This window comes from Armigeres subalbatus, chromosome 1, assembly GCF_024139115.2.
Source record: "Armigeres subalbatus isolate Guangzhou_Male chromosome 1, GZ_Asu_2, whole genome shotgun sequence".
Lineage (NCBI taxonomy): Eukaryota > Metazoa > Arthropoda > Insecta > Diptera > Culicidae > Armigeres > Armigeres subalbatus.
The window spans coordinates 221,571,997-221,585,218 of NC_085139.1; positions in this window are offsets into that span (position 1 = coordinate 221,571,997).

Sequence of the window (13,222 nt, forward strand, 5' to 3'; positions counted from 1 at the left end):
GCCGACGACATAGATATTATGGCACGTAACTTTGGGAAGATGGAGGAAGCCTACATCAGACTAAAGAGGAAAGCCAAGCGGATCGGACTAGTCATCAACACGTCGAAGACGAAGTACATGCTAGGAAGAGGTTCAAGAGAAGACAATGTGAGACACCCACCGTGAGTAGGCATCGGTGGTGACGAAATCGAGGTGGTAAAAGAATTTGTGTACTTGGGCTCACTGGTGACTGCCGAAAATGATACCAGCAGAGAAATTCGGAGACGCATAGTGGCTGGAAATCGTACATACTTTGGATTCCGCAAGACGCTCCGATCGAATAGAGTTCGCCGCCGTACCAAACTGACAATCTACAAAATGCTCATTAGACCGGTAGTCCTCTACGGACACGAGACCTGGACGATGCTCGTGGAGGACCAACGCGCACTTGGAGTTTTCGAAAGGAAAGTGCTGCGTACCATCTATGGTGGAGTGCAGATGTCGGACGGTACGTGGAGGAGGCGAATGGACCACGAGTTGCATCAGCTGTTGGGAGAACCATCCATCGTTCACACCGCGAAAATCGGACGACTGCGGTGGGCCGGGCACGTAGCCAGAATGTCGGACAGTAACCCGGTTAAAATGGTTCTCGACAACGATTCTACGGGCACAAGAAGGCGAGCTGCGCAGCGGGCAAGGTGGATCGATCAGGTGGAAGATGACTTGCGGACCCTCTAACATAGCCTATGGTTAGCAGTGTCTGAAAATTCAGATTGCTAAAGTAGTTTCGGTATGCATCGAAATGCATTGAAACACATAGTCTTGTGGTCAGAACCAGAATGTTCTGGGTTTGGAACCTGGGTTCCTTTTTATTTAATTTTCCAATCAATCGGTTACAATTTACATACTGTGCTAGAAAGGGATAGACGCCTGGGACGGCGGTGACAATATTTCGGTTATAGCTTTTGGGTTGAAACTTGATCCTTAGCCAATCAGCAAAACATGTGGCGCACTCGAGTGCCTCGATGCAAACTGCTTACGCATGTTGCACCGAGGCCATCGTTCGCGCTCATGCGGACCTGACCTATTCGGTTGTAACAAAACATAATATGCATTTTATTGCTAGTGCTGATTTACGAGGGAAAGATGTTTTGGGTCGATGCGTGTATAGCACACCTCCGTAGACTGCGTGGTTGGCGAAGTGCAGCCTTGGACCGAGCTGAATGGAGAAGACTTTTATGTGAAGCACAGGTCACTCCGACCTTAGTCTGATAATAAATAAATAAATCTCAGCCCAAGGCTGGCTCGTCTCGAGAGGTTTCTGACGCGTTCCCTGTGACGATAAGTCGTAGCTACGCTTAAAACTATCTAGATATGTTGATTAACAATGTGTTCAAGTTTATCGATATTCGTAGGGAATGGACTTAGGCAAAGTAATTCAACGAACGCATACCCCATACCTTCTGATCATAAAGACAAAAATGATATCGTACATATCTATCTAAATGATTAAAGATAAGATAATGGTAGAGAATATCTATCAAAATTTTGAATACATATAATGTCTGCTGAGCCAGTTCAGCAGAGTCTATGAACGACACGATCGTTGTATGGCTGGAGAACTGCTTCAAAAGTTATTAACTTCAGTTCAATCGAAGTTAATTGCCTATTGCCTATTGGCAATAAACCACCCGACTTGGACTGGATTAGAATTGGATTTTGTTTAAATTTGGATTTGGGTTGGATTCGGATGTGGATTGGATTTCAATTGAATTTGGTTCGGATTGGATTGCATAAGAATTGAATTCGGTTTGAATTTGGTTTAGATTTGAATTGTGTTTGAATGGTATTCGGATTGGATTTGGTTTGAATTTGGATTTGATTTCAATTTGGTTTAGGATTGGATTTGGATTGGATTTAAATTGGATTTGGATTGGATTTAAAATTGGATTAGATTTGAATTGGATTTGAACTGGATTAGAATTGGATTTGGATTGGACTCGGATGTGGATTACATTTGAATTGGATTTGGTTTGAATTTGAATTGGATTTGAACTGGATTAGAATTGGATTTTGATTAGATTCAGTTTTGGATTGGATTTGGATTGCAATAGAATTGAATTTTGATTTGGTTTAGATTTCGTGTTTGAATGGAATTCGGAATGAACTTGGAGTTGATATCAATCGTATTTGAACTTGATTTGGATTGGATTTGGATTGCACTCAAAGTGAATTTGGATAATGTTTGAATTCGATTTGTAAAGATTTGCATTGGATTTGAATTGAATTCGAATTAGTTTTTGATTACATTTGATTAAAATTGGATTTTGATTAGATTTGAATATGGATTGGATTCAAATTAGATTTGGTTTGGTTTTGGATTGGATTCGTATTGGTTTTGAGCTGGACTAGAATTGGATTTTGATTTTGAATCTGATTTGGATTGTATTCGGATGCGGATTGGATTTGGTTTGGATTCGAATTGCATTTGAATTGAATTCGGTTTGGATTTTGATTCAATTTGGTGTGGATTCGGATTGGATTTGGTGTTTGAATGGGATTCGGATTGGATTTGGAATGATCATGGATTTGATTTCGAAAGGATTTGAATTGCATTTGAAGTGAATTTGGATTGGATTTGAACTGGACTTGGATCAGGTTTGGATTGGATTTGAAGTGAATTTGGATTGGATTTGGATACTATTTAGATTTGGTTTGAAAAATTGGAAATTCGAATTGGAATTGGTTTGAATTGGAAGATTTTCATTAGATCGATTAGCATTGGATTTTGATTTAGATTTGGATGTGGATTGGATTTGGATTGTATTTGAATTGGATGTAGTTGATATTGCTGTTGAATTCGGATTGGATTTGGACTGGTTTGGAATTGGATTTTGATTAAATTCAAATTTGGATTAGATTGGATTCGGACTAAAATTGGATTTGATTTTATTTGTAATTTGGATTGTATTTGAAGTGGATTTGGACTGGATTCGGATGTGGATTGGTTTTAAATTGTATTTGGTTTGATTTGCATTCCATTTGAATTGGATTTTATTTGAATTTGGATAGATTTTTTATTAGATTTTGTTTATATGTGGGTTTTGACTGGATTTGGATTGGATTGGGGTTGTATTTGATTGGAATTTGGATTGGATTTGGATTAGAATTGGACTTGGAAGGGAGAATGCATTTACACCCTAACCCAGTACACGTGCATTGTAGTTGCCAAGCTACCACACGGAAGTGTACTGGAGTGTCGGACTCGACCATACCGGTAATACCGACTAAACTACCTTGGGCTCCGCCATCGTTTCCCCCAGGAACTACATCCCAGTACTACTTCTGGGGGATGGCAGTACTAAACGTACTCGCTCATTCTCGCTCACACAGGCACCCGTCCCATGCGAGTCTGACTTGGGTGCTCGCTCTATCGCACCCTCAAACACACCCTACATACTCTGTTGCACCTCTGTCATGCCGTGCGGGTCTAACTTTTGTGCCCACCCTTCTCATGCCATGTGGGACTGACTTGTATGCCCACCTTTATCATACCATGTGAGACTGCTCACCTCTTTCATTCAGTTCGCGCTGACACATACTTCTCTAGTCATTCGACCTAACACTCCCTCTGGCATCCCTTGTGGGACATTTCACTTAGGTTCCCACTTCTGACATACCATGTGAGTCTGACTCACCTCGCTCATGCCATATGAGACTAGCTCAACTCGACTCAACTCATTCCTTTCGTACCATGTGAGACTGACTTGGATGCTCACCCACACTCTTCTGCCACGCCGCGGGGTATCAGTAGTCATAGGAACCAACATTCCTGCGCTACTCCCAGCGCGGCGTGTGCAGTCCATATATACACCTTTTCATTCACACTTCTGCCATGCTTCGAGGTGACGATCTCGGTTGCCACCCACTGCGCCAATACCTCTGCATGGGCAGACCATTCACACACTTCTTCGCGTTCGGCACTTTTGCTCTAACTAACCAATCACAAGTTAGTCATGCTTGTCAATTGTTGCTCGGCGCGCCAGATTCTCTGCAAGCTGCAGGCAATCTGAGTGGTTGCAGTCGAGACTGCGTTCCACTTCTCCACCGCTTGACACATCCTCTGGATAAGATTATCCGGAGTTGTGTCCCGGCCGCAAACGTCTAGCATTGCTCTTCTTTCGACGTCGAAACGAGGACATACGAACAGTATGTGCTCTGCAGTTTCGTCAACACCTGGGCAGTCAGGGCAGACGGGGACCTCCACGTGCCCAAACCTGTGGTGGTACTGTCGGAAACAGCCAGGGCCTGACAGGAATTGTGTCAGATGGAAGTGAACCTCCCCATGGGGTCTCCCCACCCAGCTTGATATGTTAGGAATCAGCCGGTGGGTCCACCTACCTTTCGAGGAGTTATCCCACTCGCGCTGCCATCTGGCAACCGAAGTCACCCTGGTACGCTCGCGGGCTCCTCTGGTGCCACGTAGGTCAAAACACTCCTCGTCTTCCCGGATGACCAGCCCGACTGGCATCATACTCGCTATCACGCAGGATGCGTCGCGCGATACCGTGCGGTAGGCCGATATCACCCTGAGACACATCAAGCGGTAGGTGCTCTCCAGTTTCTGCAGGTAACTGGTTACCCCCAGTGCTTTTGCCCAGGACGGGCCGCCGTACCTAAGAATAGATGCGGCAACGCCTGCCAGTAGCCTACGTCTACTGGCGCACACCTTGGAGCTGTTGGACATCATCCTCGATAATGCCGCCACAGCAGTCGAAGCCTTCTTGCATGCATATTCGACATGGCTACGGAAGGTAAGCTTGTCGTCTATGATGACCCCAAGAATCTTCAGACTACGCTTTGAAGTGATCGCGACGTCTCCCACGTGTACAACTGCATGTTGTGCCGACTTACGGTTGCTGACGATAACCACCTCCGTCTTATGTTGAGCGAGCTCAAGGCCTCTCGCACTCATCCAGTCCGCCACAGTGCTGATCGCGTGTTCTGCGGTTAGCTCTACTTCGGGGATTGACTCCCCGTAGACCTCTAGGGTTACATCGTCAGCAAAGCCGACGATCTTCACACTAGGAGGGAACTTTAGCTTCAGAACCCCGTCATACATCAGGTTCCATAGTACCGGGCCCAGGATTGACCCTTGCGGGACTCCTGCGGTAATAGGAACACTTTTCTGACCGGCATCGGTCTCGTAAAGCAGCACACGGTTCTGGAAGTAGCTTTCCAAGATCCGGTACAGTCCCACCGGCAGGCTAAGCCGGTGTAACGAGAGCGCGATGGCATTCCAGCTTGCGCTGTTGAATGCGTTCTTCACGTCCAGTGTCACCAACGCACAGTATCGAATTCCTCGCCTTTTCCGTTGGATCGCTACCTCTGCAGTCTTGAGGACTGAATTGATAGCGTCCACCGTGGACTTACCCTTCCGAAAACCAAACTGGTTACTCGACAGGCCATCCGTACCCTCTGCGTACGGGGTGAGCCTGATGAGGATGATCCTCTCGAGCAGTTTACCCGTCGTGTCGATCAGGCAAATTGGTGTGTACGCCGATAGGTCACCCGGAGGCTTCCCGGCCTTCGGCAGCAGTACCAACTTCTGCCTTTTCCATCTCTCAGGGAAACAACACTCATCCAGGCATCTCTGCATAGCTAGCCTGAACATGTTCGGGTTCGCTATGATCGCAGCCTTGAGTGCACTGTTTGGAACTCCATCGGGGCCTGGAGCTTTGTTCATCGCAAGGATGTTAGCCACTGCGAGTAACTCTTCGTTCGTCACCGGAGCCACCATTTCGGCCACACTCCCAGCGCCTTGCAGCGCAGGAGGAGGCCAGGGACTTGTGGCTCGGGACGGGAAGAGTACTTCGATAATCCTCGCCAACCGGTCCGGTGACCGTTCGGGGTGTGAAGAGCCCCCTTTGGTCTTGGCCATCATGATCCTATAGGCGTCACCCCACGGATTCGCATTGGCACCCTCGCACAGGTTGTCGAAGCACGCTCTCTTGCTGCTCTTGATGGCCTTGTTAAGGGCCAGTCTCGCAGCTTGAAACACTTCCCGGCGGACCGCTCTTTCCTCCTCGGTGCGGGCTCGTTGCGTCCTACGTCTAGCCTTGAGGCAGGCTGATCGTAGGGCTGCAATTTCGGCACTCCACCAGTATACCGGGCGTCTGCCATTTCTTGGCAGGGCTTTCCTCGGCATAGTAGCGTCGCACGCGCGTGATAGGACAGCTATCAGCGCATCCCCGCTTAGACTGTCGGTGTTGGCCTCCAGTCCCAGGGCCGCGGTGAAAACTTCGCTGTCGAAGTGATTGGTCTTCCACCCACGGACCTGACAGGGATCACCCGCCCTCGGACGCTGCACACCATAGTTGATCTTGAAGCGAATTGCTAGGTGATCACTATGGGTGTAGCCCTCGTCTACCCTCCAGTCCAGGTCCGAGACCAGACTGGGGCTGACAAACGTTACATCTATCCATGACTCGGCCTCATTCCTACGGAATGTGCTACTGGCTCCGTCATTGACAAGCACTGCGTCGAGTTTTGCAAGTGCCTCGAGTAACGCTTGTCCCCTCTGATTGGTGCAGCGGCTGCCCCGTTCCACTGAACAAGCATTAAAGTCTCCCGCTATAACGAACGGGTTCCGACCTACTAGGTCGGCAGATAGCCTGTCGATCATCTGGTTGAACTGTTCCATTGGCCACCTTGGTGGGGCGTAGCAGCTACAATAGAACACCCCATTGATCTTGGCTATCGCGACACCCTCCGCGGAAGAGTGTACAACCTCTTGAACGGGGTACCTTCCCGTTGTGCAGATTGCCGCCGACCTAGACCCGTCCGCCACCCAGTTGCCATTGCCGGCAGGGACGTTGTACGGGTCGGACAGGAGGGCGACATCGATCCTCGACTCCGAGACCGCCTGCCACAGCAGTTGCTGGGCAGGTGCACAGTGATTCAGATTCAGCTGTGTTACTTGCACGGCTTTTTCCGATTGGCTTCTCCGAAGGGACACGCAGGCCCGCCCATAGCATGGTTCCGGGCCTGCTTCTTACTGGCGCAGATAAGGCACCTAGGTGCCTTGTCGCATTCCTGCGCCTTGTGTCCCTCCTCGCCGCAGCGACGACACATCTTGCTTCGGTCTGGGCCCTTGCAGTCATAAGACTTGTGCCCGGACTCAAGGCACCGGTAGCACCTGTCCACTGAAGGTGGCTGGAGCACGCTTACTGGGCATACTGACCAGCTGATCTTCAGCTTCCCTTTCTCAGTGACCTTTTTGGCGTCAGCCACCGGTAGTCTGAGATAGGCTACCTGCGTACCAAAGAATCTCCCTCTTAGACGTACAGAGGACCGCTCAACCTCCGTGCCGTACTGCTCTTTGAAGGCAGAGACGACGTCTTCCGCGGTCGTGATCTCGTCCAGCTGCTTACACTGAAGGGTCACTTCCGCACCCAACGGCCTGACCTGAGCGCCGTCACCCAAGACCTCCTGGGCAAGCTTTTTGTAAGCCACCCCGCTGGATTGCGCGCCACGCTTCAGTACCAAGATCATTTCACCGTTCTTGGTACGTCTAACGCTGCGCACGTCCTGGCCCAGGGCCGATAGGCTATCGGCCGCTCGCAGCGATTTCAGGACATCGGCGTATTTGTCCTTGTCGGTTTTCACCAACAAGGCCTCGCCTCTGTCTCTCACCTTCTTCGTAGGTCGTGGGGTGTTTGACTTCCGCACCCTACTGACCAGTTGCCAAGGATTCGCATCCCCTTCGGCGGGTACCGATGGCTGGCTGGGGCCAGCTTGTGGCTCAACAACTTGTGCCTGTCTAGTGCCTTTTGCCTTCTTGGGCACACGCCCTTCAGGCTCCGGTGCACCATCCAGGCGACGCTTCGCCTTAATGGTAGTGCGTTTGGGTCGCTTCGAACTTGGCGTTTTCTTACCCTCACTGGCCGTAAGGGCGGTCGCCTCTTTCACCGCATTAACACCGCTAGGGGAGGAGAGGGCCTTGGTCTGCGTACCTTTGGCTACCTTCTCTGCTGCCGCTACACGCCTGATATAAGCGTCCTGTTCTTGTCTTGCGACACGAACGGCTTGCCGGAGCACCAACAGGCTCTGCTTAAGCCCACTCGCCGTTTCGAGTCGGTGTCACCCGGCCCTACTAAGAGAGTAGAATGTCAGACTGCCAGCCTTCGCTTCACAATATCACAATATACCATACACAATGTATTACACATAGCCATGACGTGCCTGCCAGAACCATAATTGAGACCTTACTGGCGTCAGCCTCAATGCGCTACCGCGCTCCCTCGTGTGTAGTTCATTTAGCCGCCTAGCCCTTCAACTGCCGTTGATACGCTATCGTTTCCAGCGAGCACCGCGCGGAGGTGAACTACGCTGCCCACAGATGTCTTGTGTCTGTGTGTGCGTGTGTCATCCTCTATCCCTCGCCCAGCTGGGGGGGTGTTGGTCAAATAGTACTACGAATAATTTGATCAGATGTCATGCTCTGTAGTAAAAGCATAAGTACTAGAAAGCTAGTGGCACTGTAGTTATTTAAATTATTTTGCCAAATTATGCTTCAACAAGCTTCAATTGGCCATAATTTGTGCATCATGTTTGTATAGTGCTTGTTTGGTTTCATTTTTCGCAATTTTATGGCCTCTGCCATTTAGGCGGTCGCAAGGGCGGTCGGTTTGGGAACATTCTCCCCTATTATGTACAAGACAAAGATTTAAAATGAAAAATTACACAATTATGAAAACTTTATCAATAAGTTGTTATTGGAATTGTAATACATCCGCCATTACGCATTGTTGCCCGATGTACCCCCTGGGGCCAGCAGGAGTACATGTACCCCAGGTTGACTACCGCTAGACCACAACATGATAGTTAACCAAACGGCCAAGCTTTTTGAAGCATTTTATGAAATTTGGTAAAGAATGTTTAGGCCGAAATGCAAAGACAGTGTTTAGACAGTTTTTTCGCCAAACGTCAAATCGGCTAGTTCGGTCTACCATTCGGCGGTGAAATTTGGATTGTTTTTTCGCAAACAAAAACAAATAAAATCTGCAATCCTGGGGAAACACACTCCGGCCAGTTCCTCGAATGTCGCAAATTCGAAAAATGGTCCAAACCGGCCGTCCTCCATAGTTATCCGGAAAAATTACGATAAGAACAAAATACGCCTAACCTCATCTCAAACTGAGATTCATGGTATGGTTGGCAATCAACTGTTAGTCCCAAATGAGCACCATGAACGCAATCGTAGTAGCTCTATGAATGATTTCAGTGCCAATGGAAACGATCAGTATGAAATTCATCCTTGTGTGTCAACTGGAAACATCTATGAAGAACTAATGCACGACGAACCAATTTCCACGGGACCTCAAAAGAGCGAGCTCAGGCAGCCGACAGCAGCAAAAATACGATGCCCACCAATATTTGTGTATAACTGGTCAGTAGCACAAATCAACCAACTGATGTCATCCACGGAAGTGAATTCTAAAACTTACACCCAGAAAGTAATCAAATCTAGGATTCGGCTACAAGTGAAGAAAAAAGCGGAGTTCAACCGGATTGTTGCCGTTCTGAAAGTTAAAAACGTTAAGTTCTACACACATGGCACTAGCGATGAAACGCCAATAAAAGTGGTTCTTGCTGGTCTCCCACTTTTCGAGCTTCAGGAGGTAATAACCGAACTGAAAAACAACAACATTGTTCCATCAGAGGTTAGAATACTGCATACGACGACGAACAGAGATGCTGCTCTGTATGTTCTACATTTTCCCAAGGGATCAACAAAGCTGCAAGACCTCCAGAAAACGCGTGCCCTTTTCAACGTCATTGTGAACTGGCGCTACTTCACAAGAAAAACAACGGATGCCGTTCAGTGTTTTCGCTGCCAGCAATTTGGGCATGGAATGCGGAACTGCAACCTGGAAGCTAAATGCGTCAAGTGCGGGGAATTACACCTCACAAGAGATTGCTTGTTGCCATCACGGGAGGAAGGCGATGACTCATTCACCAGAACACAAATCCGATGTGCCAATTGCAGCCAAAACCACACAGCAAACTTCAAGGGCTGCCCTGCTAGGCAGAACTACATCAAAATGAGTGAAGAAAGGAAATCGCGCTCAAAACTCAACAACAACTTTCCGTCGAATGTGTTTGGAACCACGAATCGATCATTTCGGTCTTCATACGTGACCCATAATAGGACTTTCTCTGATGCTGCGAGGGGAGCTCCTGTTGCTGCTGCTGTTGGTAATGTCTCTTCTGTTGCTGCTGCTGCTGCTGCTGCTGCTGCTGTTGGTGGCGTTTCTGCTGTTGTTGAATCAATGGGACATGTTGCTGACAACGAGAGAACAGAAAATTTGAATCTGTTTTCGCTTTCGGAGTTCTTGTGTTTAGCAAACGATCTTTTCACTCATTTGGCATCGTGTAAAACGAAGGCATCGCAATTTCTCGCTCTGTCGGAGCTGATGTTCAAGTACGTTTTCAATGGATAATGCAAACATCATCAACGTTATGAACTGGAACAGTCGAAACAAAGAAGCTGAATTTTTCGAATTTTTCGATAAACACAACATTCATATAGCAGTTGTAAGCGAAACGTGGCTTAACCCGAGTATTTCCATGTACCACAATAACTTTTCCCTGGTGCGCTTGGATCGTTTAACTGATGCATGTTAGTATAACAATAAGAATTGGTCCAAATCCTGTCCGCATTATTACAGCTTACTTCCCCGGTTCTTCAAACCGAACGATCCTCAACAGATTCAAACGTGATATCCGTAAACTTACTAGATTTACGGAACCCTTCTTTGTAGTGGGAGATTTCAACTCTAGACACCGTCATTGGAATTGCTCAAGGAAAAATAAAGCTGGCGAAATACGCTTTCTCTTTCTCTGAGAGGGGCCCTCCTTAGCCGTGCGGTAAGACGCGCGGCTACAAAGCAAGACCATGCTGAGGGTGGCTGGGTTCGATTCCCGGTGCCGGTCTAGGTAATTTTCGGATTGGAAATTGTCTCGATTTCCCTGGGCATAAAAGTATCATCGTGTTAGCCTCATGATATACGAATGCAAAAATGGTAACCTGGCTTAGAAACCTCGCAGTTAATAACTGTGGAAGTGCTTAATGAACACTAAGCTGTGAGGCGGCTCTGTCCCAGTGTGGGGATGTAATGCCAATAAGAAGAAGAAATACTCTTTCAGGAATATGAAAACTCGAACTTTCTCATACATCATCCAGGTAGTTACACTCGAGTTTCTCCAAACGGAAGAAGTCGCTCCATTCTAGACCTGGTCCTTTCAAACAACCAGATCAACATGTACATGTCTGTACCACGTACGGTTGAGGAACTCTCGTCAGACCACTTTCCAGTGGTATTCGCCATTGATACAGAAAGACCAGTCCAGCTTCAAGTTCACCAATATAAAAATTATCATTGTGCTGACTGGTACCGCTTTACAAACATTGTCAAAGGAAGACTTGATCTTTCTTCGGTTCTGCTAAATAATTTGGACACCACGGAAAAAATCGACGAGGCTATTAACGTTTTCGCAGCAGCACTGTTGGCAGCTGAAGCTGAGTCAGTTCCGAATGCAACTGTCTTTCCGAAAAAACGGGAACTTCCTAACCAAACAAAGCTACTGATCCGACTCAGGAATGTTCGTCGGAGACAATTCTACCGTTCCAAAGATCCTTTCCTCAAAAGAGTCGTTGACGTCCTCACCCAACAAATACGAGAACAATGTGCTGCTCACAAATACGAGAATTTCGGAAAAACTATTCGTGACTTGTCTCACGGTAGCAAGAAGTTCTGGAGAATTAGTAAAAACCTACGCAGTAGCATCAAATACCAACCTCCTTTGCGGATTGGAGACCAAGTCAGGGTTTCTGATAAAGAGAAAGCTCAAACGCTGGCTGAAAATTTTGCTTCAGCACATAACAACACGCTCCCGAGTGATCCAAGAACAGAGGAAGAAGTGAACCAAACGATAGAGGAGCTTGCGAGACTCAACGAGTTAAACAATGAACCATCTCCTCTCACTACTACTACTCAAACCCAGTGAGATAAAGTGTATTATCCATCGGCTTAAGACCAAAAAGGCACCAGGTCAGGATGGGATAAGGAACATCATGCTCAAGCGAATACCTCGAAAAGGACTGGTGTACTTGACAAAGGTCTATAACGCTTGCATCAGGTTGATGTATTTTCCTGGTATGTGGAAACATGCGAACGTAGTGGCCATCCCAAAGCCGAACAAAGATGTTACTCTCCCCTCAAGCTATCGTCCCATCAGTTTGCTAAGTTGCCTTAGTAAAGTTTTGGAAAGAATCATCCTGAACCGGCTGAATCGACATATAGAAACTGGTGACATGATTTCTGCGGAACAGTTTGGCTTCAATGCTGGCCATTCTACAAACCACCAGCTAGCTCGAATAACTAAACTAGTGAAGCAAGGATTCTCCATGAAAAAATCTACTGGCATGATAATGCTGGATGTCGAAAAAGCCTATGACTCGGTCTGGCAAGAGGCAATTGTTTTCAAGCTACATAGGTCTAACTGTCCGCTTTATTTAGTGAAGCTTATTCAGTCGTTTTTAGCAGCAAGGTCATTCCAAGTGTCAATCAATGGATGTAGATCAGAATCTCACGGCATCCCATATGGCGTTCCACAGGGGTCGGTTCTGAGCCCCACGCTCTACAACATTTTTACAAGTGATACTCTTAAGGTCGACGGAGTTGTATATGCTTTTTTGTTGCGAACGACACGGCTTTCCTAGCTTCGGACGAAGATCCTCAAATTATCATCTGTAAACTGCAACATGCACAGAATAAGCTTGAAGAGTTCCAACAGAAGTGGCGCATTAAAACGAACGCATCGAAAACTCAGGCAATCTTTTTCACACGAAGAAGGGCTCCATCACGTCTTCCTACATCTGGAGTTAAAGTCAATGGAATTGAAATTCCGTGGGAAAACGAGGTCAGATATCTGCTACTGTTTGACAAACACATAAATCAAAGCATCAACAAAGTCAATGGTCTGATGCGTTCTTTGTACTCACTGATCAACCGAAGATCGTCTCTTCAACTAGCCAATAAACTGCTGCTCTTCAAATGTGTCTTCAGATCAGTCCTTAAATACGGTTGTCCTGTATGGCGAAACTGTGCGCTATCTCATCTACGACGTCTGCAAGTCAAGCAAAACAAGCTGTTAAAGATGATCTTCGACTTGAGTC